Source organism: Mauremys mutica, chromosome 3 (genome assembly GCF_020497125.1).
Source record: "Mauremys mutica isolate MM-2020 ecotype Southern chromosome 3, ASM2049712v1, whole genome shotgun sequence".
NCBI classification, from domain to species: Eukaryota; Metazoa; Chordata; order Testudines; family Geoemydidae; genus Mauremys; species Mauremys mutica.
Window position 1 is genome coordinate 55,327,526 of NC_059074.1, and position 25,764 is coordinate 55,353,289.

Here is a 25,764-nt window from a genome sequence, read left to right on the forward strand (position 1 = left end):
ACATTCTCAGCTCATACTGCTTAAAGTCTCTTGCAGTTTTAATTGATTAAATAGGATGGTGTGTATATCCCACTCACATCAGCAGATGTTCACACATAGAGACTGAAGTTCTACAATGCAGTCTGATGCTGAATGTTATTTCAGAAATCTCAATTGCTTGAGTCAGCAGCCATCTCAGCAGGCAGCAACATCTAAGACTTCCATAATATGGCTGCTACAAGACTCCACCAACAAACCACACCCAAGAAGCAGAGTGGAAACTTATTGACATATGGTGGAGCATATGATGTATCAGGAACAATTTAAATAAATCAGAAGATTACAAATAAACGAATGAAGCCACTTGAAGCCATGTGAAAGAAAATGTAATATTTTAAAAACAGAGTAAGATGGATGATACAAATGAAAGAGAGTGTGCATGAATGGTGAGGGTTTTGTGGACTATAGATATTACTGCAGCTTCTAATGTCTCTCTTCTTTTTATCCTCCGCTGCCACCTCTAACCCTAAAGTGATGAAACATGTCCAATCACTGCATGCTGTGTCCAAAGAAAGGACAGATGGCCTTTTTCCTCAGACTTTCTGTGGCATCAACACACCACATTCATAAGATGGGTGGAAATGCATTGACATTAAAAAAGAGAATATTAAAAACATGGTATAATGAGAATTTGGATTTTGGCCACAAACCTTATGAGCCAGCTCAGGCTTGGCTGTTGCTGCTTTGTGTCGGTCCATCATGGCAAAGCAATTGTGAAATCTTCTTTGCTGTCTTCTTGAGGGTTTGCCTGGCATGGGGAGGGTTGGCTCCATACCATCCCTCCCAGCCCTCATCTCCCAACATAAGGGGCGGACCAGAGTGATGCATTCCAGTAATCCCTTAGGGACCGTTGTTGCTGGCCCAGCCATGAGCCTGCACTAAGTTGCTCCTGAAGACCGAACTGTAGAGAACCGGGGTGGCCTCCCTCTGAACCGGAGGGTAAGGAGCCACTCTGTCAGGCTGAGTGGGCAGAGCCAGGCCAAGCTTACTCCATCCTGGAAAAGGAGGAGTGGAAGAGGAAGTACAAAAGGCGGGGCCCTTATCCCTGTGAGGAGAGGACCAGGGAGGGAAACAGACACAGGCTGCTGGCTGTTTCCTTTAGACCCTGCAAACCTGACCCAGAGGAAGGACTCGGGCTACCAGGACTGCTGGTGGCAGAGTATCCCAAGGAACTGGAGGAGCTGGGCAGCGACCCGAGCCCAAGTGAACCCGACGCTGAGAGTGAGCTGGAGCTACCAGGGCTACCAGTGGCTGAACACCCCGATAAGTTGGAGGAACCAGAGGGACCCATGCAAGAGACAGGGTAGGAAGTAGCTCAGGGGTGGAACTGGACAGTGCGGAGAGTTAGTGTTTGGTCAGCATGTTGTGGACAGATCCCCACTGACCCAGTGGCAGGACCCTCTCCCCCAACCACTGTCAGGGCCCTGGGCTGGAACACAGTGGAGTTGGGTGGGCCTGCGTTCCCCTACCCCTGCCACCCCGAAGTGGGATAGCAGATCCCCGATAAAGTATTAAGGACTCTTGCCAGCATCTCCCCAGCCTGAGGGGCATGCAACGGACTCGGGCCGATACTCCCGTGTCGCACCAACTGCAATGACACACCTCCCTCTGCTAATTCCACATTGACAGAGAGGTGTGACCCAGGCCTTTGGGTGAGGCAGTAGCTCCCCACTGCTCCCCAGTCGCTCAGCAGACCAACTGAGACCTTGCTACACAAACCATCACCCCACAGTTTGAGGGATCAAGGAGCAACGGGTATAACTTAAAGTCAACTTCCTCTCCATCCTAGTGAGCTGCATCAGGCTTCAAATGAATGGTCCCTGGGACCTAGTCCTGTATGTGTTCTCCCTGTAGCTGTAGTCAGTGAGAAGGAGAGAGTTTGTAAGGTGTAGATAGTAGAGATGCACAAGCACACAATTTGCAGCAAAGCACAGACATATTACTCAGCCAGTTCCCAACTAGGCCTTCCACATGCAAATGGCAAGCTTTTCTTTTGTCCTCCATGAAGTGTTTCAACTGTGAAGGCTTACCTGGGCATAGCAAGGATGATAAAATGCTCTGTAACCATGGATCTAACATGGTTGCAGGTAGTAATTCTCACACTACAGCATCCTTTTTATCTCCCATACCCTGAGAGCTGACCAGGTTTTTTTGGTTAACACTGGCCCACGTGATTAGGTTGCACTGTCATCCATCAATACGTAGTTCACAGTGCAAAGATGCTCAAGTTACTCTTTTTCCCATAAAGACTCATGTATCGTTCTTCCTAAGGCCATTACTGTTTTCCTGTGGCCCTGATTTTCCTAAATCAATCTCATACAAAGTTGGACAAATATTCATGTAAATGGACCACTGGATTGAAAGGATTACTGTAGTTCAGTTGATGGCAGTAATGCAATATACAATTAGTGTGAGCACAGAGTCAGTAGAAGGACCCTGTTAGACAAAGGAAAATATTGTATTAATGGTGCAAGAAAATACCACTACCAAAATGCAGAATACAGTACATAAGAACAACCATACTGGGTCAGACCAAAGCTCCATCTAGTCCAGTATCGTGTCTTCTGACAGTGGCCAATGCCAAGTGCCCCAGAGAGAATGAACAGAACAGGAAATCATCAAGTGATGCATCTCCTGTCACCCATTTCCAGCTTCTAGCAAACAGAGACACCATCTCTGTCCATCCTGGCTAATAGCTAGGGGCCTACCAAATTCATGGTCCATTTTTGTCAATTTCATGGTCATAGGATTTTAAAAATCATAGATTTCATAATTTCAGATATTTAAATCTGAAATTTAGTGATGTTGTATCTGTAGGGGTCCTGAAACAACTCTGAAGGAAGCAACATAGAAGTAAGGATGGATGGTATGGTATTGCCACCCTTACATCTGTGCTGCTGCTGACAAGATGCTGCCTTCAGAGCCGGGAGCCTGGCCAGCAGCCACTGCTCTCCAGCCACCCAGCTCTGAAAACAGCACAGAAGTAAGGGTGGCAATACTGTCACACCCCCTACAATAATCTCACAACTCCCCCAAACCTCTTTTGAGTCAGGACCCCCATTTTAAAAAATGCTGGTCTCCCCCATGAAATCTGTATAGTATAGGATGAAAGTACACAAAAGACCAGATTTCGTGGTCCATAACACATTTTTCACAGCCATGAATTTGGTAGGGCCCTACTAATAGCCATTGATGGACCTATCCTCCATGAATGTATCTAGTTCTTTTTTGAACCCTGTTATAGTCTTTGCCTTCACGGCATCCTCTACCAAAGAGTTCCACAGGTTGACTGTGCAGTACATTGATGTGTGAAGTACATCAGTGGTGCATGAAAATACCTGTATTACAATGTGGAATGCAGTTTGCTAATGGTGGAATAGCGGACCTCTTTTGTAATCTGAAATACAGTGTGTGGGTAAAGGGTCTCTGCTATTCTAAAGAAGAGTGCTTTATGTACACCACCATGCTGGAATATTATAAACCCGAGTGCTGTACAGATTGGGATTTCCCAGAACGCCATTTGTAGAGGATTGTTAAAGCTACTTGTATATTTATCTCAGTGCACAGCTCTCTACAAGCAGGAATGGAGGAAGCTGGGCAGGACTCACCTGCTTTCTCTACCCATGTGGAGCGCAAGAGTCTCCTTCTCTTTCTCATCTCTGCTTTTTTCCCTCTAAGCCATGAAATATTTGGATGTGATAGCTGTGCATTTCACTCCTGGTCCTTACTCCTAGACTGCTGTTTGTGCGATGCTGCCTCCCCCATTCAGCTGCTGTAACATCATACTGGTCTTTTGGGGGAGGAGTCTGAATCCTCTCAAGCTGTCTGCAGAAGTTTTCTGCACAAGTTGGCCAAACTTTTACAAGACCAGCTGTTCTCATGAAATTTTGGTCCTCTTGCCTGGTGCAGAGCCAGTCCAGGATTCCAATCTCCCTCTCCATGTGATTTTTGGATCTAAGCTAAATACAGGGTGAGGAGCTCTGAGTTTTGGTTTGAGATAGGGTGACCAGACGTCCCGATTTTATCGGGACTGTCCCGATATTTGCTTGTTTGTGCCGCGTCCCGACCAATGTTAGGTCGGGACACTGGACAAAGAAGCAAAGGCTCCGGAGCCCGAAGGGCTCGCGCCCTCCCCTGCCCCGACTCCGCCCTCTCCTTCCCCCATTGTCTCCCTCCCCAAATCCCCACCTCTTTCCAAGCATGCCATGCCCAGGAGACTCAGGGGAGTGCGGGGCCGGGGTGAGTGTGAGTCTGGCCTGGTCCCGAGCAGGCAGGACTCGGGCGCGGTACCTGGAGGGAGAGTAGGGGGGCGGCCCGTGGGGCTAGGTGGTGGCTGTTCTCCCCACCTGGGCAGGGGACTCGGGAGCAGCCGCTGCTGCAGCTCCCACTGCTGTGGGGGGAGGAAGTGGCCAAGCACGTGGCGCTCGGCGGCTGCGGCTTTGGTGCCCGGGCCCGAACCCCCCGAGCCCGGGCCTGCTGCGGGGCAGCGCGCACACCGCGCTCAGCCCCTGGCCAGTCGCGTCTGGGCTGGCTGCCCAGCTGGTGCAATCCCGTGGCGGAGGCATCGGCAGCCCAGTCCCGTTCGTTCCCCTGCAGGACCCGAGCGGGATACGGGGGGCTGGGGCCTGCTGCCCCCACTCCGAGGCCGCCCGCAGGATTGCACCGGCTGGGCAGCCAGCCCAGACGCGAGTGGCCAGGGGCTGGGTATGCGCAGCGTGCGCGCTGGGTCCCCGCAGCAGACCCGGGCTCGGGGGGTTCGTGGGCGCCAGAGCCGCAGCCGCCGAGCTTGGCCAGCGGCCGCTTCCTCCCCCCGCGGCAGTGGGAGCTGCAGCAGCGGCTGCTCCCGAGTCCTGCTGCCCAGGTGGGGAGAACAGCCGCTGCCTGGCCCCGCAGGCCACCCCGTACTCTCCCTCCAGATACCGCGCCCGAGTCCTGCCTGCTCGGGGCCAGGCTGGACTCACACTCACCCCGGCCCCGTGCTCCCCTGAGTCTCCCGGGCCTCCCTCCAGCGCTTGCGGAGGGAGGAGGAATCGGGGGTGGGGGATTGTTTTGTTTTTTTTGCTCTGCCACCATTTTTCCCCCCTCTGCCCCCGCCCCGCGACTCCCCCCCCCCGCGTCCCGATATTTGACCTGGGTGATCTGGTCACCCTAGTTTGAGACTGTCTCTAATAGTTTGAAAATCTTTCCTTCAAGGGGAGCAGTCTGTTCAGGGGGAATATAGGACAGCAGTTAAAAGAAACCTGGAACAAAAGAATTTGTGAAGGCTTCAACCCATAACGGAAAGGGGAGAGAGTTTCTCCCTGACATACTGTGGAGGACTAAACCTTCGAAATATTCCAGGCCAGCCATTATTATAAGTTTCTGGTTTCTGCTAGGTTATAAGCAATGTAGAGCTGCAATGCTCTGAGAAGTCTTTAATATTGTTGTGATTGCATGTCGGATTAAATTAAAGGGTTAACTAGGTAAACCTCTCTACTTTGGATCGATTTTTTTCCTTTTATTAAATTAATTTTTCATATAAGAAATTACTTCATGGAGCCACGGCAAAGCAAATTTAAATGCCTTAGAGTCTGGACAGTAAGTTTAAAAAAAGTTCTATAATTAACTGTGTTTTATTAAAAGAGTAATAATGAAAAATAAGTAGATTTTTAGGAATAATTGATCTGCGTTGTAAAAATAAGTTAAATGTGTTTGGAATGAATGGGTGAAAATCAGTCTAATATTTTTTCATGAACTACGTGGTGTGTAATAACATGAGAACACTCCATGCTTATAAAACTAAACTGGCTCTTTATTAAGAGAATTATTTACAGAGGTGCTGTAACTGCAGCTAACATTTAATCCAGGTGCACACAGACTAATTCCTGGTGCCTCCTCCAAAATCTTTCCTCCTGCAACTTGTTCTCCTTCCAAGTTCCATGCAGTTATTGCTAAAGTTATTGCATCACCATCTCACGATTAAAAAAACCAACTATAGATTGTAAAAGCCCAATTTTGCATACACTTATATGATTAATTTCAAGCATGTGAGAAATCATTGACTTCAGTGGAGCGTCTCACATGCGTAATGTTCAATGCCTGTGTGTTTAATCGGGGCCTAAGAACGTGCTTTGAATAGGAGGTTAGCCATATTAAGAACAGGGATTTCAGCATTTGGCTTTTAATGACTAAAACCTTTTTAGATTGTACAGGTTGTTTAATACAAAGCATATTGCACATTAAACATAAGTATAGTATAGCAAGAACCAGTAAACAGGCTATAGTCATATGCTAATGTTATCTTTCTCTTCTTCACCTATGTACCGTAGAAATCCATTTAACTTAAAATCCTGTTTTCAAAAGTGATCAAGCTGTTTGTTCCAAGTTAGCAGTAAAAATACAACACTATTCACCCATTAATAAGTAAAATATGAATGGGTGTAAATGTTTGTTCAAAACTCCTCAAAAAACCCCAACAATATTTCAATAGTTAAGTGATAGAGTTTATTTTCAACTCATAAAAATAAAGAAATTCATAGTTAAGCGGGGGCTGGTTAGGGGCTTAGTAAACAAAGAGAGTGTTGGCAATACTAGAAAGTTTGGGACAGAGAGTAAACAGATAATTAAATAAAGGTCCCCAGCATTTGACTATGTGGATCATGCTCAGCAGCCAGATAGTGGGAAAGGGTACCAGAGGGGGACATCCATTAATTCAGAAGTCACATCATCTAATAAAATTAGGGACTTGGGTCTACAAAAGGGACACACTTACGAGGAAGGGTTAGTGGCAGGCAATAAAAGAATGTAATGGGTCCTTCATAATTTTAAATTACTTTGGTTGCCATCAAATATCTGTGATGTTTCATCATTTTTACTCTAGACTTTAGTCATTCTCCCCTAGACATATCACAATACGTTAAGAAGAATCCAAGTTGGTGTTGTAAAATAGGGTAATGGCCTGGATCTCATTTCGGATATATGAGATTTTTATGCTCAAAGTATTGTAGAGTAGTGAAGGCTTAAAGATAAACAAAGTGTGATCTGCCCTTCCTAGAAAAGAAAAGAAATGAATTTCATTTTTACTTAGAATTTTACAGAACCAGATAAGTACACTTCATAAAAAAAAATCAATACATTTCCCACTTCAATGACTTGAATTTTAGCTGATAGCTTTCAATGCTTCAGTGTCTGCTCAAGGTGCTGATAAACATTAGCTACTTCTCTGCAAAATCGGGGAGAGCTGAAATGTTCAGGTCTGGGTCCACCTACAGGGGAAATTGCCTCTTTCCATTTTGAAGTGGTATTTGGTATCTGTTTTTCATTAAGATCATTTCACTTCTGATGTGCTGATAATATTCTTGTGCAAAGGATTAGCAAAGAAATATAAATTAACAATGTTGGGTTGATACTTACATACCACAACACAGTAGTACCAATGAATTGTATCCATTGAAGCTAAACACAAATGTGTGTCCTGTAGTAGCCCTTTCTCATCTGGCTCTGTCACAAGATGTTGATCCTTATTCTAATCACATAACCTCACTGGTCCTAGTCCAGAAGACATTGCTCTAGCAAAGCTACATCTGATTTCAATGGGAAATCTGTGTGAGTAAAGATTTTTGTATTGAGCCCTCTCTGTTTTATGCCTACCATCTGTAAAATGGTGATCACAATATCTGCAGAGATGCTGGGAGGCCTAATTTTAAACCCAGAAATTTTGGAGAACTATAGGTCAACAAGCTGTGATATAGAACTTCTCTAGTATACTGCTTTTGTGATACTGACTTCCAGTATCAAGAACTTGAGCACTTACTGTGATTTAGCAAATGAAAATTCATTCTGTACACAACCTAGAACTTTAGTCACTGCAAAATATAATGGAGTGTTTAATTTCTCTTGCATCATGTCCCAGAACTATCATACCTTGGGCAATCCCATCATGTATCCAAAATAATTCTTTTTATATAATCTTTGCCCTTGATATAAAACTAGAAATGACTAGTTTGGAATCTTTTATATGAGAAATTATTATACAGATGCTACAACAATAGAAATCGAATGGTATTTATTATATTTATTTATTTACAATGCTTCCTTATCTGTTTATCATGGTTTTATTTCTGGAAAACATCTAGTGTTATAGAAGAAAGAGAAAAATTCTGAAAGCATTTTCACATCTTCTTCAGCCACAGGCAGCCTGCCTACTGTGCTTGGGGGGGCAAAATGCCTAGAGCCACCCCTGCCTCTGGGATTGTCCTGGAGTCTCCAGGAATTAAAGATTAATCTTTAATGAAAGATTATGTCATGTGATGAAACTTCCAGGAATATGTCCAACCAAAATAGGCAACCCTAAGACAATCACATAGCAGTTTGGTTCATGACCTGCCAAACCTTTACCCATGAGTAATCCCCATATAAGCAGGCTCTATTAAGTCAATGGGACTTGTTTCTTGAATAAAGACTATTTCCGTGAGGGTCGATTTGCAGGATCAAGCCAGTAATTGGCATAATCAGTACAAAGTTTAAGCCCAGATAGTTTACATGCTAAAGTTACCTTCATAGAGGCAAGTTATAAATAGTTTTCTTTTCAAACTGCATCTTTGAAAAAAGTATATTTTTTCAGTTCTAGTATTTCTTTTTTTATACTAGTAGAGTTTAGAATATTGGAGTCTTTTTGATCTTGTCCTGTGCTTTAAGATACCCTTTTATTATGTTGTCAGATCTGAAATATTGTTACAACCGTTGCCATACTTCACATATTCACTACGTTTTCATTGGATTGTTATATCTCCTTGTATACTATACAGTACTGATAACTGCTGAGATTCTTGACTTTGTAGTACGCAAGAATTTCTCAGCTATCTCCTCTGTATTTGTGTACACTGTTGTGCTATGATTGTAGGGATTGAAAATCACATTAGTTAGAGGCCTGGGGCTTCCAATATTCACTTATGGCCAACTACCAAAAAGCTGGGGGACCAATGACTAGTTTAGGATTCAAAATATTGAAGAGTACAATGCATAGAAACAAATGTTGTGTTAGGAAGTGACGATTTCTGGATCTCCAGTAATCTAAATCATTAATGTCTTGCCCTGGCAGCTTGTTGATATACTGGACCTTAACTACCCATCATTCAGATTGCAATCTTATTTTTGTTCCATTTCAGTACAGTCATGATTTCAACAATGTATATTTTGAGAAGTATTCATTCGAATGACTACTTATATACCATCTGCAAGTTTGGAGCTTGGAATTTCAGCTTTCAAAATGTACTAATCCTGTACTGCCATTAACATGTTGTATGGTCTAAGGCAAGTCACTTACCCCTCTGCCTCAGCTTCCCTATCTGTGATTGAGACTGCAGTTTCACCAGGATTATTGAGAGAACTGATTAATTAGCCATGATTAAACTGTAAACATCAGACTTTTTTTTCCACCTAGCAGAACAACTATTCTTTGAGAAAAACCAAAATTGCATTATTCAACTGAAATGTACAGGATTAATCTATATAAGCAGATGTTAGATGTGTAGGAATTTGACCAGGACACTATGGCTGACTCTCTTATTTATGTAAAATGTACCAGTGGAATTTTAATTAAGAACCCTCTGGTTTTATTTCATCCTGGTTTTATTTGCCCTTAACATAGTGCTGGTGCATTGGTTTGTTATTAAATTGGAGAGAAAAGTTCTGTATTGAGAGGCATTAACATCATCTCTTGCATAAAATGTGGGCGTTCCTTCAGGTTCCATATTCCAATATGGATCAGATCTCACCCTCTTCTTCCATGAGATATAGTAAGTGTACTGGAACAATTTGATTTGTCTGCATTAACATTTTTATTTAGTTACTTAGGAATGTTATCTCAGATGTGGCATCTCATTTTCACTGAGGTTTTGTTTTTCCCATTTGTCAATGAGTTAACCGAGACATAAGGAAGTAAATATAAGAAATGTAGATTCTTTGGCTTTTTGCTTGTTATAATCAGTCAGTGACACATAAACCCTAATAAATTCTCCATCTTAACAGACATGTCTTCAAATGGTAGCACTATAATTTCATTTTTCATGTAGTCTTATGTAGACAGCCTCAGTGGGGTGTTTGAGTTCCAAAGTTAAACTTGAATGTTTTTTATGCAAGATTGCTTTTTTGTTTACCATCTGGATAACTTGCTCAATAAGAAATCTTTGGGCGGGAGGGATAGCTCAGTGGTTTGAGCATTACCCTGTTAAAGCCAGGGTTGTGAGTTTAATCTCTGAGGGGGCCATTTAGGGAACTGGGGCAAAAATCTGTCTGGGGATTGGTGCTACTTTGAGCAGAGGGTTGGACTAGATGAGGTCCCTTCCAACCCCAACATTTTATAATTCTAAAAACAAAATGGCAAACATTATTAAAGACATTCTTGTTACCTATTCTCATCACATCAGCATGTCATATTTTTGCAGCACATGCATTTGAAATGTGTAAAAAGCTTATTGTTTATTTCCCACCAATGTGGTCTTGAGGGAACAATGGAAAGAATATATATCCCTCTGATTGAGAAAGGTAAACAATTACGCTTAATAAAAATGTGCAAAAATCTTTGAGATATGAGTGATGGGAAAGGTAAGTTTGAAAAATGTCAGTCTATACAAGCAGAACATTGTGTGATTTGGGAAAACTAGTACTCATCAAATGCCATATATATGTCCATTGTTTTTTAAACTTTAGTTTATTTTAAGATATCTGTAGAGAGGAAATCTTAATTTGTATGTATTTGCCAGAAGAATCTCACAACAGCTACCAGGAATTCAATATGATTGGAGTTAAATAAATGTATTTAAGCCTTCATCCAAAGTGAGTAGTATGGATTTTCTTTTAATAAAATTTGAAATGTGGTTAAAATTCACTTGTTCTAGGACTGATGCCAAAAAAATCAGCTCTGACATCTTTTTAAAGTACATTGCTCTGCCTGTAGTGCTGTCTGTGCATATTATAACGGTAAAAAAGTTTCCTTGCCTTTTTTTTTTACTTTTAAAAACTCTGTTGCCTGCAGCATTGCACGCTGGAACAATGCAAGCTGTCAAAGACTAGATAACCAATTTACTTGGAAAATGAATTAATGCTTTCCTCATCTGACATTAATTTTGTTGGAATTGTTTCTCAAGTGGAAACTGTTGGCTTTGAGTGTAGAATAATAAGAGTTACTACTTTTGGCTCAACAGGCTAAAATGCCAAGAATACGAAGCCATGTCACCAGTGTGACTGGAATATCAAGTGACAAGCCTGGTGGGTTGCGTTACATACATGGTTTAGTCCTGTGTGTGAAATAATGAGCACATTGATCACGTATTAAAACTTGTGCTTATTAAGAAAATTTGCTGTAGGAAGCATCTATATGGATTATTTGATGGAACCAAGAACTTATTAATTGGACTGTCACTAATATTTTATGTTGGAACTCCAGTTTGCATTTTCTCCGTAAAGACATTATTTGATTTCTGAATAAACTGCTGTTTATATACAACTCTGGTGGCAGTTGGTCTGGCCTGATGCGTTGTTCTGAGGGCCTATGAGTGTCCCCCAGCTGGCCTCCTTTGACCTGCATATATAGCCCTTTAAATATTGCAGCATTGGGTAACAAGGGGCAGTTTTTCTCCTTTGCATATAGCTCTGTTGGGAGGTTCTTCCCATCCATGTCCTGATGTGTACTTCTGAAGCATAACCACTAAGCATTCCTTTTGCACAAACCTGTTAAATATTATTTTTGTACTAGGCCCAGCTTAGCCTTCGCAATGCAGTGTATACAAGTTGCATCTTTTAACACCAAATTCTGTTCAAGTTTGTAGCTTCATATTCCCTGTTCATTAATGTGGATAATATTTTATGGGCTATTTGGTATTGAGGAAAAATAGTTATTGTCTCACAAGTTAGGTAATTTAGAGAAGGAGTAGTAATTGACATCAGAAAGCAGTGAAAGCCACAGTAGAGATGCCAGATCTTGGACCTGTAGCATCATCTAACTTTCTTTCCTAATGTGGAACATTTACTGACTTTGTGCTTGACTAGCTCAGTCTAGCAGGGTGCGGAGTACTCCATATAAGGTGCTAAACCTTCAACTTTGATTGACTTTAATGGCAGCTAAGGGCACTCTGTACCTTCCAGCCGTTACTCATCATCTCATAGGAACGGGTCCTAGGCAATCAGCAAGGTTTTGGTATCTTATTGGCTGAGGCGGCGATGGGGCTATTGGAGGAACCTTCAGGTCTGTTTAATTTGATTAGGTCCTAAAAGTGATGTTGGGAGAAGAATGCAACAGCAGCCCTCACTTTCTGTAAGAATTATTATATTCATCCCTTTACCTGTTATTTTGATACATTTAGTAAAGTTCTGGCAAGTGCTATAGTTTTTCATGTTAGATCTGTGTTGTGTCACAGAAAACTCTGGGGATTCTTTTGACCTGAAAGTAAAATGTAGCTTAATCCATTCCTTTTCACAATGTGGCTTAGAATGCTAAAGAAGTTTCAGTTTGACTTGTGCAGGTGTATAATGTATCAATTATTGTGTGTCGTGGTTAATTTGGAAGTTGTCACAAGCTAACAGCCATCAGAAGCAATAACATGGCTACTTGTTTACTGCACCTTTTCTAAACCGTTATTTTATTGACTCATTTTGAAAGCATTAAAAACATTTGCCATCCTTAAAAATTTGACATTTAACTCTTTAGAATAATCGTAGGAAAGTGAAAGAGAATAAAATAGTGTATTTCACAAATGTAATTGTTACAACTAGAGCTGGTACATATATTAATAGTGAAAAATATATTTTTCGGATTTGGCACTTTCTTTCAATGTTTTAATAAAAACCAGCTTGAGATAGAGGAGGTAGTCTTCCCTTTTCATTCTGAATTGCTGTTGTGTGCAGTTTAAAGGGTACCACCATTCTCCATAGAGGTGGTTGTAGATATTCCTGCATATGTACAATTAATCTGCACAAAGTGCAACGTGAGGTAGGTTACTGGTGTGTATGTCTGTGTGCATGCAATGTGCACCTGTGTGCTCGCAAATGCATATGCAGTGATTTAAAGCTCACCTTTGCGTCTCGCTGATCCTGGTGCTATTCTGTGTAGAGCTGATTCCTCTGTGCTTTGGCAGAACAGTCTTGAGAGCTGCAACAATAATGGGAGGCCAAAAACTCATCCAAGGATTGGTGTAGTATAGGGGCATCCTAGCTGTGCATTATTGTGTGCCTTCTTTTCCTATTTATGCTCGCAAGGAGTATAAGTAGCATAAAAGCCCTTCATCTGGTCTATGCCATCTGGGTATACTGGGGTGATCCTCTGTACTGCTTAAATCAGAGTTAAAGCCAGATTATTTTGGTAATGCAGAACACTCCGCCAGAGGATCTGACTCATAATTTATAATCAGTTTTTGAAGTTTGTCCAATGCCTTTGATGTACTAAATAAATGTCAATTTTTATCAAGACAATATCAGAGGAAAACTCAGCCCACATGGAGAGTTCATAAATCCAGATTTAGAAAGTCTGAATTGAGGCGAATTCAGTTAGCTCTAATTGTGCATTGTTTTTATGGCAATTTGGACAGCTAATCTTTTTCTAGTTCAGCCGTTTTGCTAAATATGAGATCTTAAATGTATGCACTTTTCTACTCCCACTTTGAGCTTTGTACCATGGATTTCTTTTACCTTGTGGTCTATTGCTCCCCACTGATTACTGCAGTGTCATGTCTCTCATGTTTAATATTAAAAATTCTAGTGGTTCCACTCTGTATTCTCTGCTGAGTAGAAGAGACTAGTAACCACTGAAATTGATTAAGTGCATGATCCTGCAGTGCTGGATTGGGGGTCCTGAGATTTAAGGCTTTAGTAACTTGCAGAATTGGGCCCTTGGTTACTTTGCTTCTAGATTTAAACAAAATACCCATCTTATTCTAGTAAGGTAGGCTTAGGTTTCATGGTCAGTTGCTAAACAGGAATATTTCTAACAAGGCATGAAACATTCATTTAATTATCTATTTAAATTATTTTAAAACTATCAAAACTGAATACAAGTTCAAATCTGGAGATTAGGCAAACTAAATACTTGTGCATGTGCCCTCTAAGCCTAGCTTTTTAAAGAGCCTTCAAAGCATTCTAATTAGCTTGGAAACATTTTTTAATAAACCAAATTGAGAAAGATCAAGTACACAGTAGTGTGTTTCAGTAATATTCATATTTTTTCTTAGAGCATTCACATAATCTTTTCCCTTTATTATCTCTGGAATGTCACTTTATAATATATTAGGTGCTTAACAATTTTATTTGTCATTTGCAATGACGACATGCAAGTACTGAACCAAACAACATACGGTACTGTTCTTAATAGTAAAGAGATCAAAATGACATATTCAAGGTTTTGTTTAGAAACTCTATTTTTTCATATTGTTGTGATACTAATGTCAACAAAGTATAATGTGACCTTGTTAATACATGGAGGCATGATTTTTTTTTCAAGTGAATTTAGTGTTAAAGAAAGGTGTGAGCTGGAACTGGAAACGGAAACTTTATATTGTATCTATCCATGGAACAGATACAGTACTCTGTCAGCCATGTCTCTGAAATACCATTTATAAAAATGAGAAGATAGTTGCCTCTTCCAGTGGTTACTGTTTGCAGTGGTTTAGCCGTTTGGTTGATAGGAGAAATACAAGGAGGGTGAGTTAATATCTTTTGTTGGACCAATTTCTGTTGGTGAAAGAGACAAGCCTTAAAGCTCCATAGAGCTGTTCTTCAGGAGCCTATTGATGCAGTTAAGTGCCTACTGGGCTTTTCCAAATCAATGAGTGGTTCCTAGGCACTTTGGAAAATCCACTATGTGCCTGCCTGCAACTGTAAGAGTCTAAATACCTTTTAAAATCTGGGCTTTAGTCTATCTGTCCTTCAATTCCCTTTCTATAAAATTGGGATAATAGTACTTAATAAGGATAAATGCATTAAAGATTGGGAGGTGCTCAGATAATATGGTAATGGGGGCAGGGCCGGATGAACTCTCCTGTGGGCCCAGGGCTATTAGATTTTGTGGGGCCCCTGTATACAAGTCTTTTTCCTGGGAGGGAGTTTGGTGCAGGAGGGGCCTGAGGCAGGCGATTGGGGTGCAGGAGGGGGTCTGGGGTCTGGGAGGGAGTTTGGGTGCAGGAGGGGATTTCTGATCTGAGGCAGGGGGTTGGGCTGCAGGAGGGGGTGCGAGGTGCAGGCTCCGGCCGGGAAGCACTTACCACAGGTGGCTCCCATCTGGCAGTGCAGCAGGGCTCAGGCTGCCTTCCTGCCTGCCATAGCCTCACGCTGCTCCCAGAAGAGTCTGGCTCCTAGCACATCTCTGCAGTGCCTGGGGGAGGGGGACAGTGTGTTTCCATGCACTGCCCGCGCCTGCAAGCACCACCCCTGTATCTCCCATTGGCCTGTTTTCAGCCAATGGGAGCTGTGAGGATGGTGCTGGAGGCGAGGGCACCGCACGGAGCCACCTCCCCCCCACCAGGGCCACAGAGACATGCTAGCAGCTAGCAGCATCTGGGAGTGGCATGGGGCCATGGCATGCCAGCAGGCTGCCTGAGCCCCCCACTGCACCGCGGGACTTTTAGCGGCCCGGAGTTGGAGATTGCTGCCTGTGATTTATTTTTGCGGACCCCACCTTGATCCAGGGCCCTGGGCTGCAGACCCTAAAGCCCCTGCATTAATCTGGCCCTGAATGGGGGCCATATAAATACCTAAAGATAGATATAGATTGGATGGCTCAAAAACTTGGTAATAATAGATTGAGGCTTTCATATATAGTTTAAAAGTTTGAATCCATCTCTGAGTGATTCACTGTTACCATTATGTGTCTGTTGAAGTCATATGTGAAATTCATTTACATTCTTTGTGTGAGATCCTTCAAAGCCTTAATCACCCAAGTAGTTCTTACTCAAATAATCCAATTTAAATCAGTAGGATTATGCACAGGAGTAAGACCTGATCTACACACCGGTATAACTATTTTGGATAGCTGTGTGGTGGTTGTGTTTTTTGTTTTGTTTATTTTAACTAACTAGTTATACCAGTACAATCCCTAGTGTGGATGTAGTTATACCATGATATCTTTTATTCCCTTCCCATATGGGAATAGCTATATCAGTATAAGCCCATTTATGCTAATATAACTGCTTCCACACTGCTTTAACTATACCAATATGGTCAATGTGATACAACTTTTGTGTATAGACAAACCCTAGATGTTTACAGCATAATTCAATCCCTAACGATTTGGTATCCTCATTACTAAAATTAGCAGCTTTGCTGGTAATCTTAGCAAATGGCCAAAGTACTGAGTGGACACTAAAAATGAACTTCCTTTGTACTGCTCAGTGTGATCTCTCCAGGTCAGGGTTTGAAACGCATTAGTGGAGAAGTTTATTCTGCTACAATTCAGGATGCAATTTTCTGCTGATAAATAAGATGACTTCACTGTCCAAGGCTCTCAGTTCAGCAATTTTCCATGAAATACAAGAAAAAATATTGGCATACTGACCTTAACCGTGTCCCTTTCAAGATACATCAACTGATTTTTTTTTCAGTCCTTTTTTATACAGAAGAAAGCAGAAAGGTGATATCAGAGAAAGAACTTACTACAAAGTTTGTTATATTTACTTATATAATATATATTTAGTGCTTCAAAATGAGCATATGCAAACAGCTAATCATTAGTATGCATTTCTTTATGAAGGAAATATATTTTAAGGGAACTGTTTTCTTCTAAATACAGGTGTGGATCCCATTATTGATAGTGTAAGTTACACAAAGTGCACATCAAGAACAGGATAAACCTGTGTGTTCTTTTTGACTTACTAAATAATGACAGTTGAACATCTGCCAGGTCTACCAGATAAATAATAATGGTGAGAGAGAATATACACAAATGAGCCATTTTCCTCACACCAGAATTCTGGGACGAGAGAGCCAGTTCTAAGTAAACCTAAAATGTTAGCCTAATTATTGATAATGCACTCAATCTGTAAGAGGTATTTAGCTGGATATGTTTGATAAAATCAATTTTCTAATAAAAATTAAGAGAAATAGTAAAAGAAACCAAAGGCATAAAAATGAGGTAGTTATATCTGATGAGCTAAAGAAGACCTTTATAGTGAGATAAGGATAATTATATGCTGTGTGCATCAAAAGGTTCCAGGAAAAGCTTTATAGTATACTTCAGACCCCAGATGAGCTCTGTAAAATTGTAGCTGAATATAAATAAAATATCCTAAAATGACTTCAGTATTGAGGGCTAAGTCTTTTTTCTCTATATTGAAGGCAAATGAGTGAATGAAGCATTGTGCATATTGATATACTTATGGAGCTGGCGAAAGATCCCCATCTCCCTACTTTCTCCCCCTCTCCTCTCCACCGCTACTCTACACAAAACTGATTGGCTGGGGACAGGGAGTGTCGCTCCAAAACAAGGGCACCAAATTAACTCTGATGCCCAGGAAGGTTTGAGTGAAGGAGCAGATGGGATACGGGATGGCGGACCAGCCCAGGAAAATTTGGAGAGAAAACAAAGAGGCAGGAGCCTTGACTTACAGCAGGGAGGAGGAGGGAACTACTTGGAGGAGAGCCAGCTGCTTGCAAAAGCAGATTGTTATAAATGCCCAGCCTGGAGCTTACAGAACACCTGAGACCACACATAAGAACTCACCATTCTGAGCTCACACTTCACATCAGCATCAGAGTGCGTGGAGAGGCTGGACTAACCCAAAGGTGGGAGGAAATTGCATTGACTGAACAGAGGATATGTGTGTGTTGAGCCAGGCATGGGGGGCAGTGAATGGGGGCCTGTCTTGCTGTATGCTGTGCCAGGGGAAAGGGAATCTATGAAGCCCCTGCTGGAGAGCCTGACATGGATCTACAGGCTTTGCCTGGGTTAGATAAAAGTGTTGTTTGATTGTTATGTGTGGTACTTGCTCCAGGGGTAACTCTGACGCCCTCCACCCCAGGAGGGAGGGTGTTGTTTGTGCAGAGGTGAGTGGCTGGAACCTGGGACCCCTTCCTAATCCTGCAAACCCCCTACCTGACATACTATTATTGCTCTAACACACAAGTAACAATATGAAGAGGAAAAAATCAAAGACATTTCATAATTTAGACCATCTTGAGGGTCTTGGGCGAGATGAGCTTCCACTTAGGGGCAGAAAAGGGAACCAAATGGCCCCTTGCTGTGACACTATTTCAAGAGCCATCCTGTGAAGCTTTAGAGAGCTAATTGGGTGATCCTTTTTGGTCCTTCAGGGCAGCTCAGCAGTCAAATTCTGCAGATGACAACAGCATTCATTGCAAAAATTAGAGGACAGTCTGTTTGTATCAAACAGCAGAAGCATGAGGATATGCAGCCAAGAGATGACAGGAAAGTATCTGTGCCAAAGACAACTTCTGGAAAAGAGTCCTTGTATCTCCCATCTGGCAGTGGGAACTGCATGGAACAGCAAGGAAAAATAAACACCCCTCTGTAAAGTGAGTGTACCAAGGAGCAGACTCAGTTCTCTTCAGTGTAGTAACATGACTGGGGGTATGTCTACACTACGGGATTATTCCGATTTTACAGAAACCGGTATTTGGAAACAGATTGTATAAAGTCGAGTGCACGCGGCCACACTAAGCACATTAATTCGGCGGTGTGCGTCCATGTACCGAGGTTAGCATCGATTTCCGGAGTGTTGCACTGTGGGTAGCTATCCCATGGTTGCCGCAGTCTCCCCCGCCCATTGGAATTCTGTGTTGAGATCACAATGCATGATGGAGCAAAAACAGTGTCGTGGGTGATTCTGGGTAAATGTCGTCAGTCAATCCTCCCTCCGTGAAATCAACGGCAGATAATCATTTCGCACCCTTTTCCCTGGATTGCCCGGGCAGACACCATAGCACGGCAACCATGGAGCCCGTTCAGCCTTGTTTCACTGTCACCGTATGTCTACTGGATGCTGCTGACAGATGCGGTACTGCAGTGCTACACAGCAGTATCCCCTTGCCTTTGCAAGTTAGCAGAGATGGTTACCAGTCATATTGTACCATCTGCTGCTGTCATGGGTGCTCCTGGCTGGCCTCAGTGAGGTTGGCCGGGGGCGCATGGACAAAAATGGGAATGACTCCCCAGGTCATTCCTTTCTTTAAGTTTTGTCTAAAGGTAGAGTCAGTCCTGCCTAGAATATCAGGCAAGTCTACTAAAGAACCAGAGAGGCAAACAGTCATGCCGGGTCAGAGCCCCAGACATCCTGCAGAAATGATGAGCTACATGCCATTCTAGGGGGTGCCCCTGCAACAACCCCACCTGTTGCTTCCCTCCTCCCACACCCCTCTTGAGCTACCGTGGCAGTTATCCCCCCCATTTGTGTGATGAAGTAATAAAGAATGCATGAATAAGAAACACTGACTTTATTGCGTCTGCAATCAGAGATAAAACGGGGAGGAGGCAGCCTCCAGCTGCTATGATATTCCAGGCAGGACTGAATCTCCAGGAGACAAAGCTTAAAGAAGGGAATGACTGGGAGTCATTCCCATTTTTGCCCAGGTGCCCCCGGCTGACCTCACCGAGGCTGCTTTCAACTGCTTCCTTATATCCTTCCCCCGACATGTTCCTTCTCATTCTCCACTCAGGTTCTTGTTGACTTGTTTTTAAAGAAAAAAGTTAACAGGTTCTTTTGGCATTTTTACCTTATTCTCTTCCTTTTCCTTCATCAGGAACATTGAAATTTCTCATCTGCTCTCGACCCTCCTTCTCTCTCAAACCCCCCCGCCCATCACCAACATTGAGATTTCTGATCTGCTGTCCACACTCCCTTCCTTCCTAACGTCTTCCTCTCCTATGGCTCATTCCCTTTGCAGCACAAACATTGTTGAGTCTCCACTATCATTTTAAAAAGATCTCCACTGAGCCAGAGGAGAGGGAGACATTAGGAAGGAAGGGAGTGTGGACAGCAGATCAGAAATCTCAATGTTGGTGATGGGCGGCGGGGCGGGGGAAGTAAAAGTGCCATAGGAACTTGTTAATTTTTTTTCTTTAAAAAAAGACCTGAAGAAAAGCTCTGTGTAGGTAGAAACTTTGTCCCTTTCACTAACAGAAGTTGGTCACTCAGCGTGTTTCGTCCTACTGGGATATGTTCCGGGCAGTTCACTTTCTGCCATCTGGTCTATGCCCACAGGTTATTTCTGAGGCCTGCCCTCTAATACAGATTCCGGCTCGGGGGCCCTCACTTCAGTAGTCAAGGCCTGCCTTATAAATACAGCTCAGCTTGCTCCTCCTCAGCTGGGCTGTTTGGAGGTGGTGACAGTGAATTTTTATTAATCATAGAGGATATTTTTCTTATTGACTTCTGCTGAGAGATTGTACATATATATATAGGCCTCTGATTCGGCAAACATGTATTTACAACAATAGTGCCATTGAGTTCTTTTGATGTCTCACACAAAGTCATTCACATTCATAAGTGTTTACAGGATAGGGCCATAGCCTGTGCACAGGTAGAGAACAAGTAGTATGACCGTAATGAAATCTTCTGTCCGTCGTAATTTGTTCTTTAAAGGTTTACATGTTAATATTAAGCACTTACTTTTAATTTTCCATATGCTTTACAAACATCAAATATTGCACCATGAAGTAGTTAAGTATGATTGTCTCTAAAATCTACACATTAACTTTTGGGCCAATTTCTGCACTTAATCCCACACAAGATCCTTTATATGAACCTGTATAACCCAAACAAAAAAAGTACCCAGCTGAAGAACTACAATGTTTTAAAATTTAAGCAAGGCTAGAAAAAGAGAAACCTAGAAAGCAGTGGAGCATGTTGACTAAGAAATAACCTTATCAGCTCACAGGAAAAGAATCCCATTTGTGAGTTTTTCAGAACGTAACCATACAATTATAAAATATTATACCCTGTAATATTTCACTCTCCAGCAGTTACTTCAGGTAAAGTTTCAGAAACTGCTGAATAGGTTCCGAATACAAACATCTAGCAATATCATTTTACTATGAGCCATCCACCCAGATGATACAACAATGGGTGCCTTATATAATATTCTGGCTGAGTGTGTGATCTCATAGCTCCCACTGGTGGCTGACCCCATCAAGGATAAATGCTTGCTTGCTACTTACATCATCCCTCACAGCTAACATAGTAAGGGCTCAATTCTGCAAGATGCTTGGGCACTCGTTTGATGTCCTAGATGCCTTCAGCTACCACTAGTGGCATTCAGCACCTCACAGATACGCTCAGCACCGTGTAAGATAGAACACTTACTCATTTAGCTTAAGTGTCTAGGAGTTGTACTTCAGTTGCTGATGACTCTGGATTTTGGACTGTGGTGTGTGACTGTATAGAGCTATGGGTTCGTTCAGTGCTAAAGCTGGTCAGATTATTTTTTGTGAATATACCTCTACCCCGATATAACGCGACCTGATATAACACGAATTCGGATATAATGTGGTAAAGCAGTGCTCTGGGGGGGCGGGGCTGCACGCTCTGGAGGATCAAAGCAAGTTCAATATAATGCGGTTTCACTTATAATGCGGTAAGATTTTTTGGCCCCTGAGGACAGCATTATATTGTGGTAGAGGTGTAGTTTATCCCTATTTTTTTTCTGTTTCTGAATTACCTGTTCTGAACTGTTCAACAAAGAGTTTCTAAGAAAAAAAATAGAGTATGGTTTGTTCACAAACAAGGCACTTTATTTTCTGTTAATTATTCACATCATATAATTGGTCACCTAAGTCACATGGAATTTTTTCTTGCCGTGACCGGATGACCTTAGCTTTATAAACAAGAGAGATCTCCCTTTTTCTGATTATAAATTAATTGAATATTCCTAATTATCCAATGAATTTATTGTGGAAATAATAAACAAAGCTTTTAAAAATGGCTGTTAGACCACTCCTAGTGCAGTTACTATTACAAATATTTGTTCACAGTGCTTTTGGTATCTACAAATATTCTTCTGAATAAAAACTTGCTAACTTAATGCTCATAAATAACTAGGACAAAGAAGTCTTGAATACTAGTGAAACTAATTTGGCAGGTTTAATTTACAAAGGAACACTCATGCATGCTTTTTCTCCTATATTCACAAAACTGTATTTGTTACACTGAAAATAACCTTCACATTTAAATTACTGATCTAAAGTGATTAAGAGGTATACAGAGAAGTTGAGGTTCATTAATTTAGCTTGTTTAGTAAACTACCTATATATTTTCTCTCTTTATTTCTGGACTCAACACATATACTATTATAACAGGCTGCTTACCATGCCTCACTACATAAGATTGCATAATGGTTTCCATTCTAGCACCTTCCATCCATGAGTCAGAACTAGGGCTGGTAAAACAGACAAAATAAAAATGAGATTTCTACAAAACACAAATTTTCATAGTGTGTGCTTCCCTGAAACATTTGTTGTTGGAAAACTAGAAAAGAAAAAAAAGTTGTTAATTTGTCAAGTTTTCAGCTAGATATTTTGAGGTTTTAAGTTACAGTTTGGGGGTCTTAATTGTTTCAATGAAAAATCAATTTTCCTACTCTTTTCATTTTTATAAAATTTTTCAACTGAAAACATCCATTTTCCAGCCAGCTTTCCTCAGAAGTCATGAGACATTTTGAGATTAAATTTTCCATGATGTTATCTGCCTCAAGGTGATACGTTTGGGAAAGTTTGAGGAAAAAGTATTCAAATATTTTTAAGCTCAAGTAGTGCATGAAGGCAAAGCAGGGAAAGAGGAATAGGATAAAAATAATATTTCTTGCAATTAAAAAAAATTGGCATGTTTTGTTTTAGAGCTTTTCAAAAAATTAAACATATTAGGAGAGATTTTTAAAGGCATAATTAACACCTGGGATGATAAGAGTTGAGCACCCATTTGTGCCTTTGTAAATGTCTCCCAATATGCTCAGTGTTTTTAGAATCATAGACTTTAAGGTCAAAAGGGACCATTATGATTGTCTAGTCTGACCTCCTGCATAACGCAGGCCACAGAATCTCACCCACCCACTCCTGTATCAAACCCCTAACCTATGTCTGAACTATTGAAGTCCTCAAATCATGGTTTAAAGACTTCAAGGTGCAGAGAATCCTCCAGCAAGTGACCTGTGCCCCCACTGCAGAGGAAGGCGAAAAACTCACAGGGCCTCTGCCAATCTGCCCTGGAGGAAAATTCCTTCCCGACCCCAAATATGGCGATCAGTTAAACCCTGCACATGTGGGCAAGACTCACCAGTCAGACACCCAGGAAAGAATTCTCTGTAGTAACTCAGATCCCACCCCAGCTAACATCCCATCACAGGTCATTGGGCATATTTACCGCTAATAGTCAAAGATCAATCAATTGCCAAAATTAGGCTATTCCATCATACCATCCCCTCCATAAACTTGTCAAGCTTAGTCTTAAAGCCAGATATGTCTTTTGCCCCCACTGCTCCCCTTGGAAGGCTGTTCCAGAACTTCACTCCTCTGATGGTTAGAAACCTTCATCTAATTTCAAGTCTAAACTTCCTGATGGCCAGTTTATATCCATGTGTTCTTGTGTCCACATTGGTACTGAGTTTAAATAATTCCTCGGATCATCCTAGTAGCCCTTCTCTGTACCTGTTCCAGTTTGAATTCATCCTTCTTAAACATGAGAGAACAGAACTGCACAGTATTACAGATGAGGTCTCACCAGTGCCTTGTATAATGGTACTAACACCTCCTTATCTCTACTGGAAATACCTTGCCTGATGCATCCCAAGACCGCATTAGCTTTTTTCACGGCCATATCACATTGGCATCTCATAGTCATCCTGTGATCAACCAATACTCCAAGGTCCTTCTCCTCCTCTATTACTTCCAACTGATGCGTCCCCAGCTTATAACAAAAATTCTTGTTATTAATCTCTAAATGCATGACCTTGCACTTTTCACTATTAAATTTCATCCTATTACTATTACTCCAGTTTACAAGGTCATCCAGATCTTCCTGTATGACATCCCGGTCCTACTCTGTGTTAGCAATACCTCCCAGCTTTGTGTCATCCGCAGACTTTATTAGCACATTCCCACTTTTTGTGCCAAAGTCAGTAATAAAAAGATTAAATAAGATTGGTCCCAAAACCGATCCCTGAGGAACTCCACTAGTAACCTCCTTCCAGCCTGACAGTTCACCTTTCAGTATGACCCATTATAGTCTCCCCTTTAACCAGTTTCTTGTCCACCTTTCAATTTTCATATTAATCCCCATCTTTTCCTATTTAGCTAATAATTCCCCATGTGGAACTTTATCAAATGCCTTATTTAAATCGAGGAAAATTAGATCCACTGCACTTCCTTTGTCTAAAAAAATCAGTTACTTTCTCAAAGAAGGAGATCAGGTTGGTTTGGCTCGATCTACCTTTTGTAAAACCATGTTGTATTTTATCCCAATTACCATTGGCCTCAATGTCCTTAATTACTTCTCCTTCGAAATTTTTTCCAAGACCTTGCATACAGCAGATGTCAAACTAACAGGCCTGTAGTTACCCAGATCACATTTTTCCCTTTCTTAAAAATAGAAACTATGTTAGCAATTCTCCAGTCATACGGTACAACCCTTGAGTTTACAGATCCATTAAAATTCTTGCTAATGGGCTTGCAATTGTGCCAGTTCCTTTAATATTTTTGGATGAAGATTATCTGGACCCCCTGATTTAGTCCCATTAAGCTGTTCGATTTTGGCTTCTACCTCAGATGTGGTAATATCTACCTCCATATCCTCATTTCCATTTGTCATCCTACCATTATCCCCAAGCTCCCCATTAGCCTCATTAAAGACTGAGGCAAAGTATTTGTTTAGATATTGGGCCATGCCTAGATTATCCTTAACCTACACTCCATCCTCAGTGTTTAGCGGTCCCCCTTCTTCTTTCTTTGTTTTCTTCTTATTTAGATAGCAATAGAAGCTTTTACTATTGGTTTTAATTCCCTTTCCAAGGTCCAACTCTACATGGCTTTTGGCCTTTCTCACTTTATCCTTACATGTTCAGACCTCAATAAGGTAGCTTTCCTTGCTCATAACTCCCATCTTCCACTCCTTGTAGGCTTTCTGCTTTTTCTTAATCACCTTTCTGAGATGCTTGCTCATTCGGTTTGGTCTACAATTCCTTTCTTGAGATGCAGGCTTCTGATAGTTTTTGGAACTTTGACTTGAAGTCATTCCAGGCCTCCTCCGCCTTTAGATACACAAGTTCTTCAGTCCAATTTACTTCCCTAAATAATTACCTTAATTTTTTAAAGTTAGCCCCTTTGAAATAAAAAACTCTAGTCACAGATCTATTTTTAATAGTTAAGATTGTAATTTGTGAATGTTGCCACACCATTTCCTGTGGTGTCTCCTTCTGTAAGCCAGACCATATGCTGCTAGCTACCTTCCATTATACAAAATTGAGTCTTTTTTTTCCTTTTCGCCAATTGTATATTTTTCAGGATGAAGAACTAAAGTGGCTAATATACATAGGACCTGTTCTCCACTGCCCTGTGCCTTATGTAGTGTTTTGTTTTGTTTTAATATTTGTGCACAAGGAACATGAAAGGCTACTCTAATGAGTGGAGAATTCTGATTTGGTAGTTTTTCACACTCAATTTCCACAGGTGCTAATGATTATGTAAGATACAAGGCATTGGAGAATCATAAGAACATAAGAAGGGCCGTACTGGGTCAGACAAATGGTCCATCTAGCCCA

The 25,764-nt window shown here is 41.6% G+C and overlaps 1 protein-coding gene and 1 long non-coding RNA gene across 2 annotated transcripts in view; one reads left to right on the top strand and one right to left on the bottom strand.

The window, feature by feature from the left end:
• The window catches only part of ADGRB3 (adhesion G protein-coupled receptor B3), a 646,981-nt gene that overhangs the window by 202,671 nt on the left and 418,546 nt on the right, over positions 1-25,764 (top strand). The window lies entirely within an intron of this gene.
• LOC123367178 lies at positions 6,571-17,693 on the bottom strand. Its single transcript, XR_006578338.1, has 4 exons — positions 17,608-17,693; positions 16,559-16,606; positions 13,090-13,165; positions 6,571-7,068 (listed from the first exon to the last, which is right to left on the bottom strand). It is a non-coding gene; the product is annotated as an uncharacterized LOC123367178 (long non-coding RNA).